The sequence below is a fragment of the Halyomorpha halys genome, unplaced genomic scaffold (assembly GCF_000696795.3).
Source record: "Halyomorpha halys isolate HHAL.00 unplaced genomic scaffold, Hhal_1.1 Scaffold424.1, whole genome shotgun sequence".
Taxonomy (NCBI): Eukaryota; Metazoa; Arthropoda; class Insecta; order Hemiptera; family Pentatomidae; genus Halyomorpha; species Halyomorpha halys.
The window spans coordinates 363782-372467 of NW_027107649.1; the positions used below are offsets into that span (position 1 = coordinate 363782).

The 8686-nt window shown below is 29.4% G+C and overlaps 1 long non-coding RNA gene across 1 annotated transcript in view; it reads left to right on the top strand.

Annotated features, from left to right (window-relative positions):
* Window positions 1-8686, top strand: part of LOC106682566 (uncharacterized) — a 43414-nt gene that overhangs the window by 1573 nt on the left and 33155 nt on the right. The window lies entirely within an intron of this gene.

The following is an 8686-nucleotide window of genomic DNA, read 5'->3' on the forward strand; positions in this document are numbered from 1 at the left end:
ACCTGGTAGGAGAAACGCCATTATTGAGGCTCGCAACACAGGTAACTGTCATTAACGAATAAATTAAATAATATTGGACTTAAACATGATTCCTGTGGTAGACCGGCAATGGTATGGTGTGTGGGGGTCGTGTCAAATTGAAGCTAGTTAAATGCATTATTAATTATTTTATAAAAATACTTGCGTACAATGCAGTAATTAGCAATAAACCTAAAATATATAGCGGTCATTTATCTTCGATATTAGGACTAAGCACCTCTAGGAATTGGTAAACTTTTTATCATCCTATTTTTCAAACAATTTTACTTAAGGATCTGTTGACGGATATCATTTTAAACTTTGATTTGTTTTTTAATTATATATAATTCAATTATTGCTTTATTTGAAGGCCTACGAAGTATCTCAGATTAAGGGACATAGTCTGGTACAAATATTTTAAAATTTAGTTATACCTAGAAATAAGTATAAATTAATATCTTTCAACGGATTCTTATGTAAAAAGGTATGACAAATCCGATAGTAAAAAGTTTACCACTTCCTTGGGGTCTGTAATTCTAATATCGAAGATTTTTCAAAATGACAGCCATATATTTTCAGGTTTATTGCCAGTAACTCCTAAAATACAAGTATCATTATAAAATAATTAATAATTTAACTAGCTTTATTCAAGCCCTAATAGAGTTCTTTATTTTCAATAGCTCCTGATATAAATATTTTCCAACTCCGATATCGTTTTATCCAAACAACGAGAATTTAACACTATGCGAATTCCTTTTGGCAAATATCAAGAAAACAGCTAATCTTCTTTGGGATGTTCATTATAAACTACTTTATGGTGTATTTAGCGAGCTTCTAACTGAGCCGTAATAGATATCTTAACGTAAAATAGTTCCTAAGATATTGAACGTTTTTCAATATATGCAGTAAATGCCGAAATCGTGTAAAAACATTAATAAGTAACGTTGCAAGATGAAAAAAAAAATCTTGATTATTTATACAAAGATTATTTATATTTCACCATATAATGATGTAATTCATTAACAAACAACTTTAAAAAAATTTTTTTGTTTCGAAAACTATTGCTTAGAAAATATTGAACGTGAATGGTCTTATTAGGGCTTAATTTTAAGCTCATTAACTGTACTATAAAGTAACTTATGATAATTATTTCCTTTAAAATAGTATTTTTCATGATATTTGCTGAAATATATTCACAAATATTCACTGCTTGTTACTTGAAAAAACATTTGGGGTTTGAAAACTGTATCTGGAAAAATATTGAACGTAATGGTTTCAATGAGGGCTTATATATCAGACAATTTACTCTACTTAAGGATTTTTTAATTTATTACTATTTACATCTATACATTATAATACATTTGGTAAATTTGATCTCAGTTAAAATGGAGTAATACAGGCGTGTAGAGAAACTACCCATTGGTAACAATCTAACGACGTTTTACATTAGCAGACCTCGTGGCCATCTTCTTTTCAGGCGCCTCGGAAGATTGTAAGGAATGGATGGAAAGCAAGGTTTGGGGTAAGGTAGTTGAACTACTGGGTTGGGGTGGTTAGGGAGTTTATCATGGAAATAACGACATCTGGTTCGGGCTAGATAGGTTACATATGGAACATTAAGGTCTTTATGTATGTTTTTATTTTTTAAGGATTTACATTTTATAAAAAAAAAAAATTGATGAATTTTAGGATGCAATGCGAATTCTTCCAATCTACCCATAAACTTAGCTCCCTCCACCTTCTGATTAAAAAAAAAATATTTCAATATGTTTTGTATAGTACGTTTTAGTAGTTTTCAAGATATTGAGCATTGAATCAAAAATGAGCGAAAATTAAATTTTTTTTCTTGAATAAAATAAAACTCAAGTATTGTAATCTGGAATAGTTCAAGTACATTCGCTGTTCCTGTTGAATAGTTTAGGTAAAAATTTGAATAATTTTTTAGAGAAAATGTTTATTGAAAAAATACCGTCTTCTTAAAAAAAAACGTAATTTTAACGACAATGTAAATGAGCAAAATAATAAAATTGGAAACATCTAATGGGTAATTTTTTTACTTCTGGATAAAACAAACTTAATAAAAAAGTGAAATATTTTCATCCTAAATGGGTTTCTAGTTAGAAACAAAAATTTTGTGAAGTTGAAATATACTTCCATACTCATATTATTATATACTAAAATTTGCACAGTTTAATCCTTTAAATTTTACTAAGTAATATATTGAAGCTACTTATAATGCATTATGAGTTATTGGCTATAAAATTAAAAATATAGGGAGACCATTTTCAAAAAAATTGGTATAATAGGCCAACATACCCTTAGAGAGTGGTATACTATCATCTTTTGCAAATAGTTTTAGATCTGTTTACAATTACTTCTAGGTTAACTAGCAATTTTACTGGACTAATACTCGTATGTACATAGAGCAACTAATTCAATTTTTATTTAATTTTATATTAATCCCTTCTTAACGAATACCATCCTATAAGTGACAAAATCATCTTACCACTACGTGTCTTTTATGAAGATTTTTACTCTATAAAAAATCTTTGGGCAAACGTTGTTGGGATCCGAATTTTTCATGATGTCAGTTTTTCTGAAAGGGTTACACAATGTGTTGACCAGACCTGAAAACGTAGAAAATCAATTTTACGAAAGAACATCAAAAGTCAGGGAATTTTACAAGCTGCGGAACCTTAAGAACGAATTTGTTGCTATGAATTACAATATTAATTTGTTGCAATAAGCTAACATAATAGTGATTTACGAGGTGTTCAAGGCACGGTTGGCATCATTTTTATCTTCTCAAGCTTTAGGTATTTTTAAATGAAACTTAATAGATATTTGTAACACATTACAAAAGACTGATCTACATGACTGTAATAAGGCCAATCTGGATATATGGAGTTGAGCTTTGGGGCTCCACTAAACCTTCGAATTCCTCTCGTATTCAATCCTTACAATCCAAAATCCTTCGTTAAATCCTCAATGCTCCTTACTTTGTCACAAATAAAATCGTACATAAAGACCTTAATGTTCCCTATGTAACGGATCTAGCCCGAACCAGATATCACTCCTTCCATTATAAACTCTCTAACCACTCAAACCCCCTAGTTTCGAATCTTGCATCCTCTTCCATTCCTGACAATCCTCCGAGGTGCCTGAAAAGAAGATGGCCACGAGACCAGCTAATGTAAAATTATAATTATTAAATTAAAATTTAATTAAATGTTACCCTTGACATAATCTCTCACCTCTACCTGTTATCCCTTCGTAAGCTCTGGCGGTTAGCTAACCTCCGGGCTAACATACCTCCTTCGCCTCTGTCGGAAAGTACCCGGCAGGATAAAGGCACCTTCCTGTATGACTCTGGAGGCTACCCTCCAGCTACCCTCTAGGTCTGCATTCCTCCTTCGTGTTTATCGGAATAGTACCCAGTAGGATGAGGTTACCATCCTCCGAGATATTAGAGGTTATATCTGATCATAGTCTCATCCTATCTAGTCATCTTCCTTGTCAACTACCTTACCTTTATTAACTGAACACGCATTGTCGAGGGCTCCTGGACATGTAGAGTAGTCAAGAGAGTAACCCACCTCAACATATATATAAAATAAAAATATATAGAATACAAATGTCTGGCACCCGGGACTGCTATACAGATCCGTAAATTTTCTACCTCCGACATACTTCCTCATTATCCTTTCTTATCTCTCTGATTAATTAAAAAGACTTATATGACTATAATAAGGCCTATCTTACGGAGTTGAGCTTTGGGGCTCCACTAATACATTGAATTCCTCTCATATCCAATCTTTACAATCCAAAATCCTTCCTAAATTCCTTAATGCTCCTTCCTTTGAAACAAATAAAGTCATCTATCAGTACCTTAATGTTCTATGTATTGCTGATTTTGCCATAACCAGATACCAATCCTTCCATGATACACACATGTTTCAGGCTTCTGCTTCATCACCTGATAATCCTCCTAGGGGTCTGAAAAGAAGATGGCCTTGACATCTTCTCCTTTAGAAATGTTTGAGTTTTATCAATGAGTAGATTCTAATGTCTATATCATGCTATTTTTTACCAACATCAAATGTATTGGTCGTAAATATTTTTTATACAGTTGTATATATCAATAAATAAATTAAAAAAAAAAAAAATTCTAAATGAGACTTCATCACATCAGTAGTAGAAAGTACTTATGGCCAAATTGTCAAATGACGGCCAGTTGAGAATACATATTGAATTTTCAAACGATATTTTTCTTTACGTTTGTTCAATTTTCCGCGAGAAAAACCTGAAAACCACTCAAAAATGTTTGCTGCTCTTGAAGATTAATACATTATTTTAACATTACATTTTTCATAAGAATCTTTCATTGGATATATTTCTTTCCGCTAGAAATTCCAAAATTAAGTGAGCAAAAGACGAACTGGGGAGGTTTGTACACTTCTGATATACTTTGAAATACATAACATTAGGGAAGTATTATCATCCCGAATAAATAAAAATTAAACGCACCAGATTTTATTATTACTAATACAATACATTTTGTATGTAAATAAATTTTTAATTATTTTAATTTTATATATAGCATTCCGAAGTCGAATATATCTTTTTCCAAGCCATACGTAAACGTTACCAATTATATATATTATATTATGATTATTTTTTGTTTAAAAACAATAATGAAATGATTTCGGGATATTCCTTCAGTGTTTTTTCCGTTTAGTGCAAAAGCGATAAAGCGTTAAAATTAGCAATATAAATCATGCTAAAATGGCGTGCCATCCTTGAAAAGGCGACACGCCACGAGCGATCTCAATAACCAGAAAAAAATTTAATATTGGTTATATCAAAACTGATATATTTAATTCTAAATCAGAATTTCCCAAAACCTTCAAACAATCATTATACATGTTGTTCCACTATACATGTTCACCCCTAATCTCAACAAATTTTGTAATTTTGATTGAATTTTCGCTGGGTCATAACTAGATATATGATATTTTCATGCAGTAAAAAACCTAAAATATGCAAAATCCTGCAGGAAAACCCAAAATGTGTATTAAACACCTAAATCCTGCAATAATTAACATTATTGTCAATTTATGATATTTATTCATAAAAAGCTTACCTAACCTTATTTTAATCGAATTAAACCCGTTAAATATCCTCTAAATGTATGCAAACATACATAAAAAAATAAAGTAATCTGATTAAAGACCTAATATTTTTCCATAATTGATAGCCCTTTCAAACGCTGAAGGAATATCCAGAAATTATTTCAGAATTTTTTTAAAACAAAAAATAATCATTATATAATATATCTGAATTAATTTACACAGACCTACATGAATAGGTAAGGGTTACATTTGGCTTGGAAAAAGATATATTCGACTTCGGAATACTATATATAAAATCAAGATAATTAAAAACTTATTTACATGCAAAATGTATAGCATTTGTAATAATAAAAATCTGGTGCGTTTAATTTTATTTTATTAACATTATTGTTCAATTTATGATATTTATTCATGGAAAGTTTACCTAACCTTATCCGAATCGAATTAAACTCGTAAAATTTTCTCTAAATGTATGCAAACATACATAAAAAATAAACCACTCTGATTAAAGACCTAATATTTTTCCATAATTGAAGAACTATGACGAAACCGATTGTATTAAATAATTTTAAATTCCTATTATGATGGCTGGAATTCAATTTTCAACTTCTTATAACTATCTAAATTTAAACTTTAAAAAAAATAAGAAAAAAGGAGCTATGTAGGAAAAGGAGTATTTCAAAATATTCCTTCAAGCAAAATTCTCTCTTTAATTTTCCCTGATATTTCTCATAGGATGTACTTCCGCTTAGTTTTTCAATTGTGTATTTAAAGATGAGTATGTAGTATTAACAAAAAAAATTATGAGTCAATGTAGGTAAACTTTAAAAAGTTACTACTAAAATATTCAGACGGAAGAATGTAGCATTAAACGCGGAGTGGGAATCCGAGCTAAAACAATAACAAGCTTATTCTTGGGAGACTTTCATAGTAACCGAAGCTACTGGTTATAATACAAGACCCCAAGAGGAGAAAAAAGGCAATTATCTTACCCAAATTTTTGATTACTTTGATGAAAACTATATATAATTAATAGTCAAAATTGAGGAGTCTGCCAAGTTTACGTAGGGGGAATAAAAAATGGCGTTGTTCAAAGCGAAACTAATTTTTCATTCGGAGCTCTATATCCTAAAAAGTAGGAACAGCACAAGAAAACCTAAGAGAACATCTTTTAAAGAAGATTAAATTTGCTAAAATATGAGCCCTAATAGAGTTATTTACGTTAAATAGTTTTCGAGACATATCTTTTTAAAAAGCACCATTTCATAAAAACGTTGTATGGGACGTACTGAAAGAACAGTAGTTAGTGAATTTATTTTGAAAAATTTATATCTCAAAAACCATTTGACGTACAGATGTCTATTAGCACACAAATTAAAGCTAGTTTAATGAGCTATAAAGTAGTTTATGATGTAATAGTTTTCGTGAAATTTGCTAATATAAATTGATTTATAGTTGTTCGGTCAAATTTTGATTTGCCAAATTTATATTCATATGTGAATATCATAAAAACTACTACCCCTATAAAGATAAGGGTCATAAACTACTTTATAATAAGTTAAATTTCCTTTATTTTGAGTGTTGGCAGACATATGTGCGTCTTATAGATCTAGAGATATATTTTTTCAAAAATCCAACATTTTATACCAACAACTAGAAATTAACATTTTGTTAGTTTATTTTGTCAAATATCATAAAAACTACTACTCCTACAAAGATAAAAATAATTAACTATTGTAGTAAATTTAACTAGCTTTAATTTGAGTGCTGGCAGACATATGTACGTCCAATGGTTTCTGAAATGAAGTTTTTCATAAATCAAACTTATTGTCCGAACAACTATAAATCAATTTATTTAAGCAAATATCGTGAAAACTACCATTCCTAGGAAGGTAAAGTTCATAAACGTCTTTATATTCCATTAAACTAGCTTCAATTTGACTGGTAATAGACATCTGTACGTCACATAGTTCCTTAGATATAGCATTCTCAAAATAAATTAACTAACTACTAATCTTTCAGTAGATTTTTAAGAAATTTTTCTTTTTAAAAAGCTATATCTCGAGAAGTATTGGACGTAAATAGCTCTTTTAGGGCTAATATTTCAGCAAATTTACTCTTCTTTAAATTATGTTCTCTTAGATTTTCTATTGTTGTTGGTAGTTTTTAAGATATAGAGCTCCGAATGAAAAATTAGTGTTTTTTTAATGTTTTTAAATAGCCGCTATTTTTTATTCCCCCTTCCTATACTTGGCAGACTCATCAATTTTGACTAGTAATTATACATAGTTTTCAATTCAGTAAACAAAAAATTGGGGTGAAACAACTGCCTTTTTTCTCCTTTTGGGGTCTTGTACTATTATAGAGAATTGATTTTTCTACCTTCCAAATCAGAGGTTGCCAACTTTTCAGTATATAAGATCTATTTTTATCTTATAAGTGTTTCGCGATCGAATTGTCATAGGCGTAGTAGGGGAGTAGTGGTGTGATATGCGTACTATGTTTATAGTCCCTGTTTCAGTATTCCAGCGAGGTATGGATATATGTAAAATATATGTTCAAACCTATTTTATATTTTAATACACTATTAAGTTTTCGAGATATAGGCTCATGAAGAAAATAAATTTCCAGACCCTACTTTTGGTAGTAGCATGCCGTACATGCGATATCTAAAAACTTAGATTTTCCGACACTTGTTCAAGATAGATTTTTACTAACTTAAAATGGAATTTAATTTTTTCATCAACTTCGGCGTATAAGTACTATTTTTTCGTAAATATGAAAAATTGGTTATAAAAATGCAATTTTTTTTTTAGTTCAGGAAAATGTATCATGAAAGAATAATATGACTTACTATTTACTAATCTATCAAAAGCTCGCTGAGCACACGATTTGTTGGCCACCTCTGTTACATGTACCTAACTCTGGAATTCTCAATACAATGGGATATATATTATAATACTATAAGATATTGATTAATAATAAATCGAATTTTAAAACGATTTTATATTAGTAAAAAAATTTTTCCAGCATTTCCCAAGATCGTAAATCCTGATCAGTGTATTAATACTAACCTTCTTTGAAAAAATTTCTATTCCTATTTTTCCTTTAGTTTGTTGTAATTTATGCTTTTCACCATGTAATTAAGTTCGAAATAATGATCAATAATAATTGGTTTGAACTGAAAAATAATGAATGACATCCTGTAAGCTACATATAAACAAAAAAATAATTATAATTCTAAATATTTTCAAATTCCATCACCTTTAGCTTTAATTGACATTTAATTTAATTTAAATATGAAAATTACTAGATAATGGTGTTAGTAAATTAGTATTATAATATTCAAAGTTAATATTAAAATACAGTATTTTGGCTATAATTTTTAACACAAATGCGTGAACTAAATCTAAATCTAAATCCGTATATAGATACATAAGTATACACTATAATACCTTCTTGATTTAATATCTTATATTATTAATTTATACATTGGATATCTTATTTATTTTTATTATTTAATTGCCAGTACGTCT